Raw genomic sequence first — 6,001 nt, 5'->3', positions numbered from 1 at the left:
CCCTTAACTCTGACAGTGTACAAATGGAACCAAATGAACCTGTTAGGGTTAATTTGGTTCCATTTGTACACTGCCAGAGTTACAGACTTGTAAGGGTCAATTTAGACCCCCCTAAAGGAACCCACAGAGTCCCTGGAATCCACTTTTGAGAGCCACTGATTTAGAGCATCAACCTGTATGAATGAGGCATCGCCAAATTAATAGTTTGATGTGAAATATTCACGGACGCTTTTTCGGATCATCTAGTCATAACACGATGTGTAAGGACCTTTCATCTGCACCCTCGACTCCACCCCCACCTCCCTGCGCGCCTCTTCCTGCTGCACACACTGACTCCCAAACTCTCGTAAGGGAGGTGCCGGCCGGCTAGCAAAACACTGCCTCCAAGATCCAAGGTTAGAGGCTCTGCAGACCTGCTTCTTTTGACTAGAGCTCGATCGGCTTTGACCGATCTATCGACCATTATTTGATCAAAAACTTTTACGACATCGATATTGGCAATTGGCAATTATGGCAATTATTTCTGGCCACTTGACTGAACCTGGCGTCCCCTACTGTTACTGTATGTATTTTCTGTTCACTAAAGAGCTGGGGAGACGGGGACACCCCTGTTACTGAACAAACACTCTATAGCAATGATTACTGTCAGAATATACAGTGGCGCTTTAATATTTTAGCAGTAACCTTTTTTATATATAAAAAATATATATTTTACAGCATATTTAAAAAAAAATGTTTTATTTTTTATGATACAGTATATACTTGATTTAAATATTTCTACCTATAAAAAAGTTTTTATTTTTACTTAATTTGTATTGTTTGCTACTAAGTTAAACGTTCTCAAACTGTAATCGGTGGTCTTGGACTCCAAAATCAGGATCCGCGTATGACCCAAAGATCTGCCATCGGTCGGGCTCTACTCGTGAGTAAAGGACCAACCCTCAAGGGAAGGGGAAAGGTTTGAAGCTTGGAGGATCTGCAGACCTGCTCCTTTGGACAGGGGTGTCGCACCAAATTCTGGGCCCTGGGTACAAGGATTCATTGCGGGCCCCCCATGAATGTTCTTCATAGGGGGAGGGGGTTTAACACATTTAGACTGGGAACGCATTATTACGCATTGTTTTGTGCTTTAACTATTGAAAAATAGCAGATATAAAACTAAGCACAAAAAGAAAGGAAACTTGACATCGGTCCATTATACATCCCCTTTAATAATACCAATTTGTGTTGTTTTTTATCGCTGATTCGTCACCTTTACAACGAGGTACAGCTTGTAAGCATCGGCCATTCGAGGCATGTGCTACACAGCCAAACGTGTGGGTAGCGCCGACCCAAGATTTGCCAACATTCGGTCCATTACATCTCCCCTTTAATTATGCCAATGCCAAATGGTATTGTGTTTGATATCATTGTTATCGTTGATTTATCACCTTTACAACAAGGTACAGATTGGAATGAGCAACACAGCCAAATGTGTGGGTAGCGCCCCTCGAAGAATGGTCAAAATGGCCTGGCAGGCCTGCAATACTGTTCTTTCGGTGTTCACCTTTGTTGCTTGGTTCATTGAATGATTGTACTCACCCACAGTAATAAGGAAAAGAAAAAAACAACACATATTGGCCATTTCTACACATTTTTTAATTTTAAGCTCAGTGTCAGAGAAGCCCAAAACGAGAGTAAATGCCAGCAGAAACAGTATTGCAAGCCATTTTGGCAAGATCTTGGGTCGGCGCGACCTACACGTTTGGCTGTGTAGCTCATGCCTCGAATGCCCGGTGCTTACAAGCTGTACCTCGTTGTAAAGGTGTCGAGTCAAAAATGATAATGATATAAAACACAATACAAATTGGTATTATTAAAGGGGATATATAATGGACCGAAGTCAAGTTTCCTTTATCTTTTGTGCTTAGTTTACAAGCTCACAGCGCCGCGAGATTGTAGATCAGCTATTTTTTTTTATCTGGAAAATTTTGTGCAAGTCTTTGAATATTTCAAATCCTTCTAAGGTCTTTTGAAAAAACCTATGTTTCTATGTCAGTGGTGCTCAAACTTTTTCCAGAAGCAAAATTTGAGTTAAAAATGTTCGCTTAAAAAATACATATATTCAAAGATTTGCACATATTTTCACGACTTTTAGAAAATAAGCAGATCTACAAGCTCGCAGTGCGGCACTCGGTGCCACACTGTGAGCTTGTATACCTGCTATTTTTCAATAGCCAAAAATAAAATAATTGAGGCCCCTCCACCTTAGGCCCTAGTAACTCAGTCCCACTTTCCCCCCCTTGTGACACGCCTGCCTTTGGATATTGGGATATTGGAGTCAAAAAATTGTCTTATAAACTGTACTGAGAGGCAGGAGTTGATGAGGTGGCTCTGAGGAAATCTGCTGAGTGCCACAGCTCAGATCCACCACAGACATGTGTGGTCCTGGGAGGACTGTTGAATGTGACAGACCTTTCATTTGGGTCACAGCTGCTATGCTGCTAGATTTCACTTGAATTTGAGTCATCACTTCTTTTCTCTTTTTTTTTTTTTTTTTGTGGACAAACTACTCGTTTGGAAATATTGTCTTGGACTTGGAACACGAGCTGGAAGACAAAGGAACACAAGGTTTACATCCACCCATCCGACAAAAGGTTAATCGGAGGCTCACACTCCTTAAGGCAGTGAAGACCTTTGGTGAAAGCGTTGAGCATATAGATGTTGATGACGGGTGAGATAATTACAGGGCAAAGGGGTTAGCTAGCTGGTGCCTTCTCTGCAGCAGTAATCACCAGCTTTTCCTATGGCAGAGACTTTTTATTTATTTTTATGTTTAATATCTCTTGAGCAGGAATGCTCTTTTTCATTAACCCTAGCCTAAGTTTTCTGAAAAACCTACATTTCTTTTTTTTAAATTATTTTTTAAATCATTTTCCTAAATATCGTTGTTGTCGGGTGGAAACCTTGTATGCCCAAAACCCTTCCTTCTTTATTATGATAAAAACGATTTGACATATGCGAGCCGTTGTGTGCTTGTAGATCTGCTATTTTCACTACTTTTGTGCAAAACTCTTGTATGATGAAGTAGGGCTTCATCCTTGCTTTTTGTAAGTCGCTCTGGATTAAGAGCGTCTGCTAAATGCCTAAATTGTAAATTGTAGGGCTTTAACATTTCTGCCCGACAGTGACGATATATAGTACAACTAAACAACTAAAATGACACGGACACTTTCCCGGATTGAAAGGTATAACAGCGCATAGTCTTTCCAGGTCTAAGTGGGTTAACACCCTGCTTCACACTCACTTATACACAGATTCACACCTGGTAGCTGCTGTGTAAAATCATAGATTTATACTACTGGCCACAGAGCAGTTCCACTTGAGCAGGGGTCTTCCACAGGGGGACCGGGACCCCTAGGGGGTCCTCAGAGTTACTACAGGGGGTCCTCCAAATCTTTCTGTGATAGAAACTTTTTTTCCCCCTTTTTTATATTAACCACTTTAGCCAGAAATAGCAGATCTACAAGCTCGGCTATTTTCGGCAAAGAGGTTTTGTGTAGAGGGGAAAAAGAGCACACTAAGTACAGAGTAAAAGGTCAAGTTTATTAAGTATTGACGGTTCAAGTGGTTAAATATCTGGAAAACACAAATTGACATGAATCCAAAAAACACTGATGATTGTGCTGTCAAACGATTAAACTGTATGGAATCTACGAAAAGGTTGTGGGGGTCCCTGCTTCATCTCTCTCTCTCTCTCAACTAAGGGGTCCTTGGTCTGAAAATGTTGAAGACCCCTGCACTTGAGCATTTGGGAGTTCAGTGCCTTGCTCAAGAGCATTTGGGGCAGCCATAGCTTAGTGGATAGAGTCGTCTGTCCACTAAGGCAGCCGTCTGGTCAAGGTAGACGACTCCTTCAGCTCTGGAGCATTTGTAAAAAAAAAAAGGCATTTTTTAAGTCTAGCTTTCGCCATTCTGAAGCACACTTCCGCGTGCGTCATAGAAGGGGACGTTCGGTAGGCCAATCAGAGGCGGCACCTCCTCTTTCCTTGCTTCCTTGCTTTGGCATGTAAAGGTGTAAAGGTGCACAAAAACTGCGTTTTTCAGGCCGAATATCGGAGTGAATTTCGGAGCGCGTGAATAAAGAAATCAACCTCACCTTATGTCAATCACGTTTGCACACTGCCGCCCGTTTCGTATTTATTTTCGGACCAGGGTTGATTTTTCCAGATTTTCGCAGCTGAACCACTGAGTCCCTTGCTCTCTCTCTCTTTCCTCTCTCTCTCCCTGGCCTATGGCTTTCGGATTTCCAAAACGCAACGAAAACACGAAGTGCAGTGTGCAACCACCTTAAGTCCTGGAAAAGACATGCTGTGATTGGCCAGTAGTCACTTTGAGTGGCAGTGTGCCTTCCACACTTTTTTACAGGTCGCTCCAATGAACTGCAGCGGCGAATGAGATGTCTACAGTAGCTTTTTATATCTATGATCAGAAGGTTGCCGGTTGGCCTCCCAGCCCCGGAGCGAGACATTTAACCTTAACCCCTAACAGCTCCACCCCGAGCGCTCATCATGGTCATCTGAGCAGTCATCAGCTGGGTAAAGATGAAAGAATTTCCCAGGCTGAGCCACCAGGCAGGCACCTTGCCTGGAAGTTGGCTTTTCTCTGATGGATTTGGCCTGAATTATCCTTTTTCACTACTGATACACCTGAGCATCTGAGAAATGGCTACATTTACCCTCAGGAGAAACCCCAGTAAAAGCAAAAAGATGCTCTATAGGCTATCTAAATAAAGAGAATGCAGCGAATATGACCTCCAAATTATCTCAATGAACAGACCACACGTTAATTTATAAGTGTATCTTCCTTGTAAATTTACCATGAGGTTGGGGTTTCTAAGTGGAGGTAGACTGTTGGTTTTGGGGGTCTATTTTGAGGAGTAGTCCCTGGTGAGCTCTGCTGACTGACACACTTAAGAGTGGAGGTTAGACAACATTTGTATTTAATTTTTATAGCCATTTTTTAAGCCACAGTGACAGTGGCGAGAAATGCGGAAAAGAAGGGGGATGACATTCAGCAAATGGTCCGGCCGGCTGCGAATCGAAGCGGGGACTCACTAATGGTTTCCAGTTTGAACTCCTAAAACAGGCCATTTGATCATGTAACAAAAGAAAAAGGTTCTTTACAAACTTATTTGATGGTAATTGGAATGGTGGATGTCAGTTTTATGTGGGCAGATTAAGCAAGTCATAAGCTTCTTTAAAACATATTTTGCCTTTTTATTTTGGACTGAGAAGGATATTATACATATATATTTACAAGTCAACCACCATTTCCACAGTGTTCATAGTATTCTCCATGGACTTCCACTTGCCATAAACAGTGATCTTGAGTAGAGGCTGTTGGTGAAATACGCCCGCTGACTTGACACCTTTTTGCTTGCCTACCAAAATAATTGTGCGGTGATGGAATGGAATACTGTGAATTAAGTTGAGATGAGTGCGTTAACTTGCCACACAATATGTAAATGTCAGACCTCAGTGTTTACGTTATGATTCTCAGGGGTTACGTATCTCACCTTGCTTTAAGTTTTATACGTGTCATTTTTATTTTTCCAGAAACCAGCAAAACAGCCGTTGTTACCAAGAGCAACATTTTACCCGTTCGGGTCCAGTGGTGGACGGTAACAAAGTACATTTACTTGAGTACTGTACTTAATGGACCACTTCACCCATTTTCATCCTGTCTTCATATAATTGGTCCTTATTAATACCCATAAAGATATGGTACCGTTTTTGTCTATTTTCTCTGTGTCTCAGAGGAGTGGCTGTGGACAGTTCAGAAACCTGTGAAACCTGTCTACTAGTAACCTCTCGAGACAGACTCAGATGGCTTACGCATCAAAGGAAGAGGAACACAACAGAGTGGGCGTTCCCTTTTCTTTGACGATGGCTAGCCAGATTGGTCTACTAGTGACATCATTGGTAGGCAAGTTTGGTCATTTCAAACAAGATTTCAAAAA

Source organism: Nannobrachium achirus (genome assembly GCF_963921795.1).
Source record: "Nannobrachium achirus genome assembly, chromosome: 2".
Taxonomy (NCBI): domain Eukaryota; kingdom Metazoa; phylum Chordata; class Actinopteri; order Myctophiformes; family Myctophidae; genus Nannobrachium; species Nannobrachium achirus.
The sequence above is the reverse complement of the archived record's forward strand: the minus strand, read 5'-3'. Positions refer to the sequence as shown.